The 18,157-nt window shown below is 41.2% G+C and overlaps 1 long non-coding RNA gene across 1 annotated transcript; it reads right to left on the bottom strand.

Moving 5' to 3' along the window:
- Positions 1–9,750: 9,750 nt before the first annotated feature.
- On the bottom strand, positions 9,751–12,893 carry LOC106149875. The gene is made up of 3 exons (XR_001236326.1): positions 12,738–12,893; positions 11,601–11,821; positions 9,751–10,540 (listed from the first exon to the last, which is right to left on the bottom strand). It is a non-coding gene; the product is annotated as an uncharacterized LOC106149875 (long non-coding RNA).
- Positions 12,894–18,157: the final 5,264 nt, after the last annotated feature.

Genomic DNA, 18,157 nt, shown 5'->3' with positions numbered 1-18,157 from the left:
CAATCCTCCTGCCACAGCCTTCTGAGTGCTGGGATTATAGGCATGTACCACTATACAGAGTAGAGGGAGAGGCTGCACACCCGTCCCATGCAGTCCCTGCTTTGCAGGCACTCGCTGTCCGTCCTGACTTTGTCAAGGAACTTGCATTCAACGGTCTCCGGCATGAGAAGAATACTATGTAAAAGTGCACTATACATAAATAAAAGCCACCACAGAGACTTGCATCAGTCCCCTACTTCCTGTGTGGCAATGTTCACCCACTGGAATGAGAGGGAAGCGCTGCATGGGCCTCAGTGTATGGGAAAACATTAGGCAGAGTTGCAAGGATAGAGGTGCACACAAACACTAGGCCAAAAGGCTTTTCTAAGAGAGCTAGTCAATGTATTTACTATTGTGAAGAGCGTTAGGGTTTGAGGTTTAAAGCAAATCTGAGAGTGAGGATTAAGGATTACGGTGTGAGTAAATATGACAATTTGGGTTAGTGTTATGGTTTGGTTGGGATTCATGTTTGATTTGAATAGGAGTAAGGTTATAGTTGGGGTTAATAATTAGAAAAATTACACTGAAATTCTCTTATATTTTATCAGTGAAATATTATTCCAAGTGTATTGTGGTAAATTTAAGATTTACATTGTAAAACCTTAGAGGAAATAATAAAACATAGTCCAAGAATGTATAGTGTATTGTTTTGTTAATTTTGACAAATATATTGAAGACTGATATGAGACATTGTTGTGGGCTCTAGGCCTCCAGTTGGACTTGTGGGGGCATTGTCATGGGCTCTAGATCTTTAACTGGACTCATGTAGGACATTGCTGTGGGATCCAGGCCCTCAGCTGGATTCTTTGGGTATTTAGGATGTGAATATATTTGGTGCACTCTTTTGTATTTGACTCTTTAAGTGACTATTATAAAATAACACTATAAATTATGTGTCCTGTATTAAATTGTTTCCCTTGCAAACCCTGATTACAATACTGTGGGAGGGCTTTTCTTTCAAACTGTATGTCCTTCCCTGGCTTCATGGCCTTATTTTCCTGTAGGGAAAAAAGAGATCAAAGCCCTCTCCTCCCCAAAAAACACTTTGACATTTACATAGGTATTTTGAATAAGATAAATCATGTTATTGATATAGAAGATGGCATGGAAATGGGGTTCAAATTACATTGTTTGAGAAAGTTGGGCTTCCCAGAGGAGGTGGTATGAGTATCAACCCTGCCAAGAGCTGGAGGACCAGGGAGGAAAGGACAAAACTCACGCATGGCCCACAAGCTGCCCAAGACCTTACTGGATCACTGTGCTATCCAATTCTAGTAATGTCAAGTGCTTCCGCTCCTGTCATCCTGTACATATGACCAGCTATTTGCTCTATCCTCAGTTATTCTGGCTGCATCTTTAATGCAGCATTCAGCGTGAGATTGGGAGGGAAATTTACTGACTTGATTCAGTTATAAATTTTTTTTACTGTGATTTCAGCTAGCACTTGTCATGTAGAATAAGGTATAAAACATTCATTAAACATTTATTTGTGTCTGGAGGGTCTCTGCAGGTGGTGTTCTGGTCAAGGCACAACTTTGAAAACACCCTCATGTTGTTTATGTACAATTCTAAGTATCTAGGAACATCCAGGTGATCATATTCTTGTTTTTTCATATTCTTGATAACTGTCCTCAGGTGTCTGGCATTGTGTGACTGTATTTCCACAATTTATGTAGAGCTGGTGTTTAAAATCCTTCTTAGGAGACTTTCTTCTTCACTCCTAACATTTACAAACTTATATTCAAATGAGATGATATTAAGTGTCCTTACATATAAAAGAATAGAATTTTTAAAAATACCATGGCATTAAATTATAATTTTAATGCAAATCCAACAAAGTCAATAATTTAATTATTTTCTGGAGGGAAAGAAGTCCATTTACATGCTCCATGTGTTCATCTATTTTCTCTTACTATAACTGTGAGCATCAGAGTGGATAATTTGTAATGAATAAAGGTTTATTCAGCCTGGGGTTCTGGAGGTCCAAGGTCGAGGGGGCCCATCTAGTGAGCCGACCACCATCTTCCGGGTGGGGGTACTCTAAGAGTCCTGAGGCAGAGTTGAGAGCATAGAGGTGCACACAAACACTGGGCCAGCATGGCTTTTCTAAGAGTTCCACTTGACAGATGACTCAGTAAGCCATTAATCTATGACTGAATCACTTCACTCATGGCCTAACCACCTTTTAAAGACACTTCCATTACCAAGTATTTAATATTTCCAAAGAAATTTAAATTTCAACATGAGTTTTGATGTGGATATTGAAACAATAGCAGATTACATAACAAATGAAATAGTAAATGTAGCTAGTAAAACTTTGAAATATTAAGTCAGTATAATCCATCAAACCCTAAAATATGTTATATTCTAAACCCTCCATAATTAAAAGATTATGATGGTATTGGTGCACCATTACATATACTAAAGTTAAAAAAAAATCCTAGATTTAGGTATAATGGCACATGCCTGTAATTCTAGCACTCAGGAAGCTGAGGCAGGAGGATTGTTTGTGAGTTTACAACCTGCACGTACTGCATATGGGACCCTGTCTCAAAAAAAACCCAAAATTCTCAGAATTAACCTATGTACAAATATACCACGCATAATCTTAGCCAAATGGCCGAGAAGTGATTATGTGCAAATATAAATGAGTGCATAAATATAAATGGTGTATTACATACTTTATTGCATTGTATTTAAGTCAGTGGCTAAAACCACAAGCCAGAGGGTAAAGACTGTGCTTTAAACTCGGAAAATTGATAGAAAGTAGGAAAAAGTTTAAACTGGATTTATACTGGCATTATATATAACTGGAAAAAATCAAAACAGTGAGAAATCTAGACCTGAAAAATACAGTCACAAAATTTGCAGAAAAAAAGCATTGAGGGAAATGTCTTCCTATGACTTAAAATGCAGAATTATAAAATACATGAACCTATTTTTTTTTTTTTTCCTGAGATAGGATCTTGCTATGTAGATCAGGTTGAGTTTGAACTCACTTATGTAGCCCAGGCAGGATATGAACTCATGGTGAATCTCCTGCCTCAGCCTCCCAAGTGCTGGTAATACTAGCATGCAGGCTGAAAATTAAGTTTTGCATAGCACAAATAGTAAGACCAAGGTCCAAAGGCACTGAGGAAATTTTTCATCTGTTGCATAGAAATGGCAAATGTTCTCAATGTATCCACAATGCTCCTAAAAATATAGAAACCAGAGCCTAGAACAGGGCCTCTGTACTGGACCAAGGGACCTTATGCCTCCTACATACCTCATTGAGGATTAGGCGCACTATAAACACGAGTGAATGGGCGTGCTCAGGCCCTGGGCAATGAATCTGCCAGGACTGACAGAAGGTCGTGGTTACTGTAGTAACTGGCCACACAGGATTCTAGGTAATGTAGTGTCTGTTAGGGGGGTGTACAAAGCTTCTGGGAACTGTAACCCATGGGGGCAAGTTGAGGTTTCAGGATCTTGTGTTCCATTTGGGGGTAATGAAAACACACCAAGGATTTTGGATACCATATTCCTGGGGTGTTTCTCGCTGAGGAATCTGGGTACATTAGTTCACGAGAACCTGTTGAGGATTTAGGGTACCTTCCTCCTTGAGGGGTACATCGAGGATTCTGTGTACTGCAATCCTGTGGCTGAGTGATTCTAGGTATCATATTTCTCAGGACAGTCACACTGAGACTTCTGGGTATTGCAGCCCTGGCCACACCTCTCTTCACGCTGTAAGCATTCCTTCTTCCAGCACTGACCCAGCGTACCCCCTCATCTCCTGACCCTTCCTGCCCTGCTGTGGGGCGGCCATCTTGCTATATGTCCTGCAGACAGCCTCCTGGAGGAGTCAACACACAGTGCTGGTTCCTGTCTCTCCTCCACAGGGGAGAAACCTTCTTCCAAGGCCTCTGACCTTGTCCAGGGTTTATTCTCTGAGTAGGGTGGGACCAGAGCACCCTCCCACCTCACCATCCCTAGGCCTCACCTTACCCCCAAACCTACCCCAGGTCTCATGAACATCAGGCCTATCAACTCCAGGCCTCACCTTCTCATCAAACTTGCCCCACGCCTCACTTTCCACTCCAGCCCACTGGAGGACTCACCAACCCCACATTCACCTTCTCACCAAAAGTGCCTCAGCCTTCACTAACCCTAGGCCTCCTGAACCTCAGGCATCAGGAACTCAGGCCTCTCCTTCCCTCCAACCCTGCCCAAGGTCTCATCAACTCCAGGCCTCACCTTCTCACCAACCACACTCCAGGCTTGAGGAACTCCAGGCCATACCTTCTCCCCAAATTCACCTGCCCCCCAACCTCAGGCCTCATCTTTCCACCAAAGCCCACCCTAGGCATCACTCAGAACTTAGCAGCAGGAGAGTGACATGCAGCAGGCAAGGGGGGGTCTGGATGTGTGGAGGGGGGCCAAGAAGGACAGGGAGGCTGATGGAGAGAGGGCACCCCACTGTCAGGTACCAAGGTTGGGTTAGGGTGAGTGGTAGAGTTAGAGTTGGTGTTGGGTGTTGGTTGGGTTCAGGCTAGTTTTGTATTAACCTCAGCATTGTAAATAAGTGTTTATGCTGGAGTTGGTAGTATTGCTTGGTGTTCACTGTGTTTATTGGTTATAAGTATGTTAGCTCTGTCTAGCAATCAGTGGTGTTTTTTATAGGATAATGCAGTTTTTAGGGACACTTTACTTTCACCACCTGTCTTGCCTTAGAAAAAACTTAATTCATAAATTGCAGATTCAGGCTACTTCCATATGTTTTAACAAAGAGCTTCAATTAGCGATCTGGAAATTTGTCAACTCACTTGCCTGAATTTTTACAAATGGTATATGTCAATCATTCAGATACAGTTTTTTCCTCTAAAAGTCAATAGTAGTTTAAAATGAACTGTAACTATACAGTTGCTAATATTTTGGGAAATATTGTTAGAAGAATGCAGGTTGTACAGTATCTTGAAAACTGTGTTTCATGCACTTTAGTGTACTCAAATTCTTTTACCTATAATCTCTCTTTACATAGAATGCCTCAGAACCATATTTCCTTCAGTGTAAATTGCTGTTAAACATATTTTCAGTTTTTTAATTGAATGGCAACTCTTTTGTTAAACTCTTTTTTCTGTTTGTTTGCTTTCTGTTTTCTTATGTTTGTTGAGACAGTGTCAATCTGTAATTCAGGCTGGCCATGAACTCACTATGTAGCCCAGGCTGGCCTCAAACTCAGGGCACTCCTTCTACCTCAGCTTCCCAAGTGCTGGGATGACAGGCATGTGTCACCACTCTCAGTTTAAACCTCTTGTTTGCCAGTAACCACAGGATTGATGTGTACCCTTCAGTGCCAGTCAAGGAAGACTCTCACAGTGGAGTCAAACGGCCTTCTTGCAGCTGTTCAGCTGTTACAGGCCTAAGATTGTTAGGGAACCTTTAAATGTCTTCTTTTTAGGTTGTCAGCAAGTACTGTTTTCCACAAAATTTGGAGGTACTGGAAATAGCTGAATTAAGAATGATTTCATTCGTTTCTTGTTTTTACACTCACTGAAATTCTGGTATCCTATTTAAAGTATGTACATACCCTGTCTGAAACTCCTATACTTCCCCAGTGAGGTCAGAGATGAGGGAGGAGGAAAAACCAAAGAAGGAAGGGGGAAAAATACTTATTTATACACACACACACACACACACACACACAAAGATAGCTAAGATAATTGTACTACTGATTTCTATTGATTTATTGAAAGGAACAGTTAATGCTAATTGTTTGATCAAATTTGCTTTCCTATATCCGGTAACCTGAGCAACTACTTTGAAGTTAACAATGTGCAATACAACAACCATTGTTTGTTTTGAAATTCTGTATTGTTTTTATTGTTTTCTTTTTAATTCTCTTTAAAATTAAAAAAAGATGTGGGTTGGGAGAGCAAAGTATTTTTAATGTAGACATTAGCCTTTTGTAAATATTACAGCTAAGGAGTACAAAGTAGAAAAAGTATACAGTAGTTAAAACATTTGTTCTATAAATTGTTAACCTTTAGAGGTATAATGGCTGCTAAACATAGAGTCATAGGCCATCAGCATTTAAAAGTTATGTTACTCATATTTGAATCTCAAACTGTCACATATTGACGTAAGCACTGTTGGGAACCACAGACTCACAACAGCTAATTCTGCACACTTCCCTAAGGGACAAATAAAGGTGTGTGACTATGGGTATCACCCTTCTGAGATTTCCCATTAGCTCTTTAGGCATGGGCCGTCCACCCTACCCACTAAGACTAAACTGAAACCACTAAAATTAAAAACACTCCAGGGCAAGATCCTTCTTAGCATCAGAGCACCTCCACCCTCTTGAGTCACCCAGGATGCCTGAGTCCTCGACCTCTGAATCTTCTGCCGACCTTGAATCTTCCACCAGCCTCTTTGTCTCTGCCCATCCTGAGGCACTGACCTCCCAGCCTCGCTCATGCATTACTAAATTTGTCTCTGTTTTTTATTTCATCCTTTCGCCAGACCCCTCATGCAAGAAACTGGGCATCTTGGCCAGGTCCCTGATAAAGCACCTTATATCTAAAAAAGAACACGCACATATAATGTATTTGAGATTAGAAACACCCGAAGTCATTGCTTTTGAACCTTATAAGGAATTTTAGTAAAAACAAAGTGATTTCAAAGTAAAAAATCACTTTAAATACTACATTTAAGCAAAGACTAGATCAACAATAAAATAATAGCAATTCATTTACTATATAGAAGCAAGCAAGCCTTTCAATATCAATTAAAACTATTGGCATTAGGAAGTATAAACAAATCCATTAACAGACCAGGTAACTCATAGCTATTAATGCTATAACAATAATTTTTTTAAAAACTTATGTTATTAGAATATTAAATTAGTGCTAAAAAATAGGTTGCACTTATATAAATAACTTAAAATCACAAACAAATATAACTTGCAATTTCTTTGAGACTTATTTTTAAGCTCATTTTAACTAGTTGACCTGTAGCTTGATAAAAATGTATTTTTAGGTATTTGATATTATATTAGTGCTATATATATATCAGACATATACATCAACAATCCACAAAATTTTTTTAATATTTAAATATATTATCATGTATAAATTATAAGCAAGGAATGTATGAATTTATATTTAGCAAATGTCTTTAGTATTTTAACTTAATTGTAAATAACTTAGAGGTTTTATTTATTTATGAAAATTTTAACAGTTTTATATTGCTTGTAAAATGAATACTATTTGACAAACAAAAGTTAATATCTTGAAAATCTTTTATTGAGAATAAATTTAAAAGTTGTCAATACGTCAAAATTCTATTTGCATGCATCATAACAATATTTAAATTTTTTGGAGTTTTTTGGGTGGCTTTTTAACTTGAATCTTTATATTGACCTCCAATGGAGTAATTTATTACCAAATTTTTATGAGACCAAAGGCAAACTATTTCACATAACAAGGATACCCATACTTGAATCTACTTCAAAGACTATAAAAGGAACTTTATTAATTTTGGACACTGAAAATGGAAAAGCTCAGAAAATCCATAAAGATCTAAGAAGTGTAGGGGAAACACTTATTTTGTCTTAGTACCTCCTAGCATCACCACTTCAGGGTGACAGAGCTGTTACCTATGTAAGTACATATGGACTCAGCTTTTCCAGGAAGCAAGGAAGTACAGTGTGGCTGGACAATGCTTATTTAGACATAAGTTGATGTGTGAGAAGAAACTGCCTATTTTTAATACAGACTTAGCAAGAAAGCCTTCATGTGGACTTTTATTAAGTAATGTCTAATGTCTAATAATGTCTAATTTTTTATTAAATAATATCTAATGAAGCATTTTCTAATGTCTAACAAAATATATCTATATTTTAAAATTGTTCCCATTTTCAAAATTGTAATAAATGATAAGGTTATTAACCCAACTAACTGCTGAGTGGAATAACCAAGTAGAAGCTGTCAGGTTCCATGAACCAGTCTTGGTTAAGACAGCAGTCCTGAGAACATCTAGAAGAAGCTAATCCTGAAATGTAGGTAGTTATGGCATGCAGATCACTGTAGAGGTTAGAAATAGCTAGACCTGGGCCTTTCCTTGCTAGTTATTAAAAAGCATGATTTTCATTTTGTTATCAGGGATTCAAAGGCCATTTGTGCTATAAACTAACTTTCAAGCTAATATCTTGCAAGATATTGTTGTAGTTTACTATAATCTCTATTTTTTAAACTAATGTCTAGCAAAAATTGGACCCCTAGTATGAATGAAGAAGCAGCTTTTATATTGACTATTGCCATATATCATTGTTTGAGAAGCTAAATAAGTTAAACTTTAAAATAAAAGAATGGTATATTTATATTATCTCAGTGTTTAACAGACTCTAGTTTTTAAGAGTCTTTAAGATCCTAACAACTCAAAAATTATATTTTTCATGCTTTTAATTTTTTCTTTTTTTTTTGAGACAGGTTTCCACTGTGTAATTCAGGTGGGCCTCAAATTTACTACATAGCCCAGGGTGGTCTTGAACTTGCAGTGATCCTCCTTCCTCAGCTTTCAGAGTGCTGACATTACAGAAGTGTACTTCCACATCTGGCAATTACTTTTTTAACTTTTGTGAAACTGAAAGTTTTTTTAAAGTTAAAGTATTTCAAATATGCCAGGCATGGTGGTGCACACTTGTAATCCCAGCTCTTGGGAGGCTGAGGCAGGAGGATTGCTGTGAGTTCATGTTCAGCCTAAACATAGTGAGTTCAGGGCCTACATAGTGAGTTCAGGGCCAGCCTGAACCACACAGTGAAACCCTGTCTTGAAACAAAACAAAAACAGCAAAACATTTCAAATATAAATTTGATTGGCTAATGCAGGGAAAATTTGTGTTAGCAGTTGAGGACACCTTTGTTATACCTTTTAAAAAAATTTTAAAAAGTCGTGGAAAAAATGATATTTGAGTTTATGTTTCTTTCATTATTGAGCACCATTTAAAAAACAATCTAGTACCATAACAATGTATAAATACATGTATACACATAGGCATAACATAGTATATACATTTATGCCTACACAATGAAACAAAGACCTAAAGTTCTAATTTATCAGCTTTTTAAAAATTATATTATTTTCATGATTTTTAATAGTCTTAAGCAAGATTTAATCTTTATATTGGAGATAGGATTGAGATTGTAACAATGTTGGAAATATATCTCTAAAAGGAGATTGCTTGCCTAGTTAAACTCAATTTGAATTTTTTGAAGCTTTTATTTTTTGCCTTCACTTAAAGATCTTAGTCAATTTATAACCTTTTTATTGTGCTAAAGTTTAATTATAGATAATCAGAATGTCTTATCTAATATGATATAGATAAGACAGATGTCTGATATAGATAATCAGATGTCTTATCTAATATGAAAAACAAACCAGTTATAAACAATATTCTTGCTGGGTATGGTGGTACACACCTGTAATTCCAGCACTTGGGAGGCTGAGGTAGGAGGATCACAGTGAGTTTGAGGCCAGCCTAGGCTACAAAGTGAGTTCCAGGCAAGCCTGAACTGCATAGTGAAATCTTGTCTCCAAAAGAGAAAAACAAAACAAAACAATATTCTCCACAAAGAAAAATGAAAAGGTTAAACCTTTATATCTTAGCCAATCTTATTTAATGAATCTTCTTAAGGACAGCCTCATGAAATCAGAGTGTGCTTTCAGTTATACATGTCACGGTGTATCACAATAAAATCACCATTTTAAAGTTACAGGTAACTAAGACTTTATTAGGGAGCTTCAGAACAGCACAAGGATTTTCACTTTTGAGTAGTTCATAACAGAGCTTTTTAAACACTAGCAGTTTTAAATTTTTTTCTTCAATTTTAAAAGCGTTTTTCTTGTTGACAAGTGGTTCAAGAACCGTGAACTCTGTACTGGCTCACAAAGAAGCCTCAGAATGACTTGAAGCCCAAATAGTTTACACAACTTTAGATGATACTGAATGAACGTCTGCTGCTCATCCTAGAATAAAGGTGATTATAGGAAGAGAAAGGTTAAAGAAAATGTATCAAAGCAGACCTAAATAAAGGACTATTCTAAACCAAACCAAACCAAAACAAATGGCTGGAAATTTTCTTACTTCTTAATCTCTTCTCACAGCAATCAGTGCCCCAAAATGACAGGTCTGAATGACAGTGCCCCTGCAACAGGTCTGAATGGCCTAACTAGGGAAGGTCCTTACCTCACCAAAATGGCACTGATAAATGACCTAACAGAGGTTCAGACTGTGGAGAGAGTACATCCTTGGAGTGCATTTCCAGTGAGAAAACAGGCAGAGCCCATGAGCTCCAAGTCAGATGGAACTTGGAACTTGGAAGTTTACCAGATCAGAGCTCCCCAAATCATTTTCCTTGAATAAACAAAAGCAGTTGTAGGCAGTGGACGCAGCAGATGGGAAAAAAGAGAAAGTTTTCAGGGTACAGAGGTGTTCTTGGCAGCTGCTGAAATGTCCCTGTGATAGGGCAAAAGAGACATAGATTTTCTTTTTAGAACTCCCTGTTAGAAGTCACTTAAACTCACTTAAACTTTAGATGAACTCACTCCTCAACCCCTCCCCTTGTAGCTAACCACAAACCCACAAAGAAAGAACAAGTCCTTAAATAAAGGAACAAGCAGTTAGAACAAATCATTGGGTAAGCTAACCTTTAACCGCCATTCTTTTTGACTAATACAACTTCTGGGAAATGTGAACCTCGTGACAATTTTGTGGCATTCTTGTTAAATTCCAAAATGAAGTAATGTAGTTGGCATGGTTACCCACAAAAGTATAAAAACTCATCACAAAGCCTGTCAAGGTCAACATTTCCTGACTGTGTGTCAGTTTGTCAGCCTCTGGTTAAATAAACCTTTGTTTGTTCCTATGCTTGGTCTTGTGTGAGTGTTCATCTCGCTGATTTGCTGCCACACCTGGAGTCCCAAAAGCAGGTTCAGCTAGCCACAAGGAGGCAGCTCCTTTTCCTAAGGCATGGCCCTCAGGAGCATGGACTAAAGTCCCTTCACAGTTGCCAAGACTGTTACCAGCCACTTAGGCTCACAGGCTCAGGTTTCTCTGTTTCTCAGTGACCAAACCATAGGGGGCATGTATTTGGGTAAAAGGGATTTATGTAAAGCCACCTCCAAGGAGATGGAGGGAGCCACTTGCCTCAAATCACCATCTCCCTGCTTACGGGTGGACAAGGGTCTTTCATAGTAAGGCATGGGGGGGACTGAGAAAGAACACCTTCATAGTAAGGCGTGGGGAGGACTGAGAGAGAACACCTTCAGGTGCACTTGTTCTGCCACTTTCAGCCATCTTTTTTAGCTCTTCTGTGTATTTCATCACTTTTTTTAGGCTGAGGGGTGGAGGGGGAAGCTGTTTATACCCTAAGCTTCAAAGCCAGGTGTCCTTAAAGGAAAAAAAATTTTTTTCAGTACTGGTTACAAATCTATATTCAGTTTTTTACAGAAATGCCAGAGTGTCTCACACAGAGCATGTACCATGTGTATTGGTTCCGATTTCTCTGCATCCTTACCAACACTCATTCCCTTACGTAACGCTGATGACAGGTGCTGCAGTGGGAGTGAGGGAAATCCCACTGTGTTTGTAGTTCGTACTTCTTTAGTGGCCGAGATGTGGAGCATCCCATTCTCAGTTTGTGTCGGGGGTGGTGGAGGGAGTCACGCGACATTCCTGCGTTCTGTCTCAGTTGTCAATTCTCACTGTCAACATTTAGTGAGATTGTAACTGGCACTGCTAAAGGAAACGTAAGTTAGATTTTTTTTTTCCCCAAAATTTCTCCAAAACAGGCAAAACACCTATGCCCACCCCTTCTCAGCCCTATTGAATGGGTAAAATATGCAGATGTGGGCATCCAAGTTCAACTCCAACTTTATACCCCTATGCAAGGGAGGGAGAGGCTAGGTCCTGGGAAGGATAGAAGAAGCTTGAACTTGTCTATTGTTCCACTGTATTTCCCTCCTTCCTGTTCCTTGATATGAAAGAGCCCAGCAACTGTATGAGGAGTGAGAAGGTGATTTGAGGAAAATGCCCCATCTCCTTGGAGTTAGCGTTGGGTAAATATTTTTGTTTTTAACAAAATAAATGGCCTCCTGTCATTTGTTCGGTGGTGAGCAAATGAACCTGAGCTTGTGAACCTAAGTGGCCAGGAACAAGACGACGGCTCTCTGGACCACAGTCACTGAGATAAGAGATGAAATGCCACATCCCGCCAGCGGGTTCCCTCATCTCTGTCTGCAGCAGCTGGGTCTGCTTAGAGCACTCCTCACCGCTACTCATGCCATGCAGACATTAATAGTCCATTGTCCTGAGCGGCTGCTGTGGATCAACAAACTCTCATTTTTTTCAGCTGTCTGCTCAGAGCTCTATCATCACAAGTCAAGCTTCAGGACATTCTGCAGTGAAGGGCAGTGCAGGCCCACGGACACCATTTTGACCTCAACACCAACTGCCTCATCTTCTCCTTGAGCTGGACATGGAGCCTCTGAGCCAAGGCCACTCAGGTGAATGTATGCTACTTTATGTGGCCCAACGCCATGTCTGCTGTACCCCCATGCCTGTGGGATCCATGGCCCCTGCAGAGCTCCCTGCTGGATTTCTGGATTTGCTGATTCAATTAAAATCACGTGAGGCTTCCCCACCCCAGGCTTACCCTTGGGCTTATCCTCACTGGTCCCCAGGTCCTCCAGCTGGGGCAGGAATCTATTCAGTTGCAGAGTGAAGTGTGAGTCCAGCATGCTGATCAGGAGGCAGCACAGAGCTGGTTAGTCTGGCTAGGTCTGGGCATGGGTGAAAGTCTTCCGGGTAGTGCCCAACCCACATGCAGCTGGGCACTGAGGGCAAATAGATGAGGCTCATGTGAGCAGTGTGCTCCCCACACCTCTTATGCAGGCTTCAAACATGATCATATGGGCATGTCTGACTGGGATGGTCTATGGTGGAGGGTCTGTCTTCACAGGGACCTGCTCTGAGCCCCCAGCTACTCCTGTGCTTCCTGGTTGCCTGTCTTCCTCCTGCAGGCAAATCCTTAGCCCCAATCCCTCTACTAGCATTTCAACAACACGCTGGGATATGGGATTTTCCTAGCCTACCTCAAACTCAGTTCCTCAAATGTCCCCCACTCTGGAGACAGGCGCCTTCTGTCATGGCCCTAAGCCCACTCACTTCCTGATTTAGTGGTCCTCCTTTCACCTGGTGGAGCAATCCACACCTCGAGGAGGTCAGGAGAGGGTGGCCTCTTAGCATCCCCTTTTAGTGTCCCCACCTGCCAGGCAGTGTAGGGCACTATCTCCTTCCCTGATGAGAACGGAGGTAAGGGGGGAGGTGAGAGGTTTCTCCTTCAATGGAAACGTGGCTGCACATGATAGGTGCTTCACATACATGTATTCAGTGAATGAACCCTGCCCTCTCCTACCCAGGTATCTCAGTGGGACCAGGGCCTCTCATTCTACTCTGAGGGGGTCCCCACTCTAACTACATCTATGTAGGGAACTCCAGATTTGGACTCAGAACTTCATTGAAAAATGGAGAAAGTTCATTGCCTGAGGACTCAGTTAAGTGAGGCCACAGGTAGGGAGCTTCTTCATAGTGGAGGGGAAGTTCCACAGCTCTGGGTCACTGACCTGACAGCACCTGGCCTAGGGCAGGTGTTCTGAGCCTCTGCCCTCTTGGTCCAAACTGCATCCTTTGATGGAGATCCTCAGATTACCCAGCTTTCACAGAGCAAATTGGGACACAGAGAGTTGCAGAACATTCCAAGTGTCCACCAGGAAGTAGCACTCCCCCCCGCCAGGGTTTAGATGTAGAGCACACCTTAGGTCAGCAATTTCAGCACCCGACGTGTAGTGGCCAGCCTCTTATAGGTATACAGGAATGTGGCCATGAAGAAGGAGTCCTCACTCCAGTGGGCAGGCACAAGGTGGCTCACCAGATTCTACAGTGTGCCTGCCTTGATGGTCCCCACTGATGGGCTCATAGGAGCTTGAGACTGATTCATTTTCACCCTGTGGTGAGACTAGGGAGGGCTCAAGCATGGAGACAGTAGTGGCTGTGTCTGCTGTGCAACCACGAGCGCAAAGGTTCTTGTCTGTGGCCTGAGGGCTGGGTCTGCTGAGAACTCAGCAGAGGAAGGGCTTCATGCAGAAGGTGTCATTCATAGTAACCACTGTTCCCACGAGACACCCGAGGCACGAGTCCCCTAAGACAATGTCCACACTGAGGGCTGGAGCAAGTGAGGAGATTTGCATACTGTGGCCTGCAGTGCCAATGTGCTGTCTACACAGTGGCCTCTGATACTAGTGTCAAACCAACAGAGGAGCCTATGCTCTCTAAACACTGGACCCTTAATATATACCCCCTAATACACAGTGATGCCTAATACTAATTTTATATCCACAGAATAGCCTGAGTACTAATCTCATATCCACAGAGCAGTGTCTCATACTGTTAATATCCATGTGGTAGTGTCCAGTACTAATTTCATAGCCACAGAGCAACCTCTGATACTTACTTAATATCCACAGAATGGCCTCTAATAATTCAGTATCCACAGTCTGCACTTTAATACTAATTTAGTGTACACAGAATGGCCTCTAGTACTTATTTAATAACTTATTTAATATCCAAATGATGACATCTAATACTGATTTTATATCCACAGAGCAGCCTCTTGTACCAGTATTCACAGAATGGCCTTTAACAGTAATATCCAGAGTGGCCTCAAACCCTTCTTATCCACACAGCAGCCTCTGATTCTTGTTTAATACCCACAGAGCAGCACGTAACACTTGCCCAATGTTCACAGTGTTGTCCGCTACTAATTTCATATCCCTGGAGAGGAATGTGGAACTGGGGCTTCTACTGCAGAAAGCAGCACTGACCAAGAGAAGGGAAGCCGCTCTGATGACAGAACAAATGGAGCGGGAGTTTGCATGGGTTTACTAGGATGGGATTATGTACTGTAATTTATGGTGGCCCAGGGAACAGTTTCAGAGGGTGCGTCTTCCTTTGTGAGGCATGGGCTGCTATGTGGTCAGGGTCAGCTCACCCTCCAGGCTGTTGGAATTTTGTGTGGCTGTTGGCACCGTGTTGTGCAAAATCTTTCACCCTTGTGGGTCTGGGCCCTATGGTAGAACCCAAAGGCTTTAGGTGCTTGGACTGCTGAGGGGTTGCATAAAAGTGGGGGCAAAAAGATGGAAGAGAGAATGAAAGCGCATGCTATTTTCAGTGAGAGCTAGGCAAAGCTAGCCCTGCGTTATAATCTTGGCCAGAACCTTCTTTGTGGTTGCTTTCATTGTTACACACTTATGATTCATAATAATTGCATTTATGCACATGTACGTATTGTACCCTCATCATTTTTACTTTACATTTTCCTCACCACCCCAGGTCCCCTTCCATCTCCACAGAATCTGCTTCCTTTTTCCACTTCATCTCTCCTTTATGTTTCTCTTTAAATTATATAGATGTTTACATTTCCCTATAAAGGAAACTATTCAATATTTAACCCTTTGTGTCTATTTTTCCACCAATGAATTAAATTTATCTCTTTTTTTGAGACAGGATCTCAGTAGATGTAATAGTTCAGCCTTGCCTTGAACTCACTATGAAGACCAGGCAGACTTCCATCTCACAGTAATCTTCCTGCCTCAGCCTCCTAAGTGAAATTTATCTCTTTGTGTTGAGTAGTACTCTATTTTCTATATATACACCAAATTTTCTTTATCTATTTATCTCATGATAGGTATGTAGGTAGTTTCCAAAATTTAGGTATGATTTGTGCTTCTATAAACTGGGGATGCGTTCATCTTTGTTTCATGTCCTTACATTTTTTATGAAGATACCCAGAAGAGCTATACCTGAGTCAAGTGGTTTTAGTTATTTGGAGGAATCTCCAGAGTGGTTGTACTAGTTTTCATTCCAGTCAACATTGAGGATAATTCCCTTTGCCCAAGGTCTTTTTTGAGTTCTTGATGATAGCATGCTTACTGAAAGAAGCTCAAATTTAAGAGGGTTTTGATTTGTATTTTAGACCTGATTCTCCCAGCCCCCAACCTATTTGCCAGAAGAAGCATATTCTGCACAGGGTACTCAGCTCAGCACCAACTCTATCATCAGCAAGCAGAGGATGTCATAAAGGAGATAAGTTAGGATACGGAATTTTGCAGGGACGTCTGGAGCCACCCAAAAATTTACACCAGCCACTTCAAGGATTGTGGCCACTGAGATGCAAGGCTGCGGGAGAATTTAACCACAGACGTTTATGAAAATCTTCCTGCCTAATGCCCCTGCCTTCTTTCCATCCCTATAAAAGGGACCCATTTCCCTTTGTTCCAGATAGTCATTTTGCATTTTGTCTGCTTGCACCCAAGCACAATAAGCTCCATGTATGCTGCTTTTACACAAGCCTGCTGGTCTTGGCTGGCACCCCTCGCCTTTGTGTTACATTTACACTTGGAGCTTTCCCCTATTTCAGTATTCCTTTCAGATAAGTTAATGTCCTAATTCAATCAGCACTGCTTTCTTTTAAAAGCGAAGTCAACAAACAGTCCAAGGAGAATAACTATCACATCAGAGGTGGCAACAAATCTCCACTTCCTTTGTAACCCCATCCACATGTACTTGCACATGCCCCAAAGTAACAACTTTGACAATGTGCAGATGATCTGGAAAACAGGACTTCAGGCCAGCCTTCAGTAGCCCTTATCTCTGAATGTATGTTATGGACTTGATGCTTTGCTTCCCAGATATCTAAAAACTTCAGGACAATCAGCACTTACCCTGAGACAAAATGGTTCTGGGATTCAGGGACTTTATCTTTTCCCGTTGCACATGTGCTGCATAGTCTGTAAGTTCCCCATGATCCCCTGAAGTCACCAGAGCATGGCAAGACACAGAGCTGCAAGTGTAGCGCTGACAGGATAGAGTTTTGCATGAGACTGAAGTTGGAACAGGAACAGGATAGGATTCTGGGGTTCTGCTGGAGACCAGCCTCATTGCCCTGCCCAGAAGGAACTGAGGAAAAAGAAACAGAGAGGACGGGTTATAGGCCTTGAAGATTTCATGGGGAGGCCCTGGGTTCCACAGATCCAAACTAGTTCATCTGTATCCACCTCAGTGCACCCAGGCCCACACTTGCATTTCTGGTTTCTAGGCTGTTTCTGTGTTTATGTAACTCCTGCAGGCCAAACAAGTCATATAGCAAGGAAGTCTGAGAATCTTGTGCTCTTTCTCAGCAGGTGACACTGGGTCTAAAGTAGGGCAGTAAAAAGTAAAGAAAGGCTACACATTATGGATTGTCCTGATATCCCTCTTCTGCTCTCCTATGTGTAGCTCATAATGTTCACCTGAATCTCTCAATGGCTGGTGATCAAAGGCCCATCTTCTGAAATCTGAGGGACAGGAGAAGAGAACTGATATCTACATGTAGTAAACAAAGGAACAGAGCCCTTCCTTGCCCAAAGTTACTCCCAGAGTGCTGAAATGATCCTTCTAGGGATTATTGCTTTTAAGCTGAACTTGCTTCTGAATTTCCAGGCCAGATGCCTGTTTTCTATTTATTTAGCGGACCTTTCCTGCTTCTTTCTCCTAGAAATAGGGCAATAAGTATGCTCAGGTTATTCTAGACTATGTCCTGACCTCAGAGAGGGAGGGCTGCCTTGAGTAGGTCAGGCCTCGTACCAGAGGACAGACTGTGGGAGGTGACCGTTGAGCATTGTGAGATGAGGCAGTTAGATTCATTGCCATGGCTTCCTCACACTTTATCCATCACCTAGGCCTATTTTACTTTTTCTGCATTGGGTACTGGTCCAGGGCATTTATACTGAGCCATATCCCCAGCCAATTTTTTTAAATTTTGAGACAAGGTTTTGTTAAGTTGCTATGTTGCCCAGGCTGGGTTTAAACTTCTAAGCTTGCAGTCCTTTTGTCTCAGCATCCCAGAGTGCTGAAATTACAGGAGTTCAACATCATGCTCGGCTTTGACCCATTTTACTAAAAAAAATTAACGCATGAAAACAAGGAAATACATACTGATACCAAAACCAGAGAAAGACCCAACCAAGAAAGAGAACT

Source organism: Chinchilla lanigera, unplaced genomic scaffold, assembly GCF_000276665.1.
Source record: "Chinchilla lanigera isolate Chin_1 unplaced genomic scaffold, ChiLan1.0 scaffold00055, whole genome shotgun sequence".
Classification (NCBI taxonomy): domain Eukaryota; kingdom Metazoa; phylum Chordata; class Mammalia; order Rodentia; family Chinchillidae; genus Chinchilla; species Chinchilla lanigera.
The sequence above is the reverse complement of the archived record's forward strand: the minus strand, read 5'-3'. Positions and strand labels throughout refer to the sequence as shown.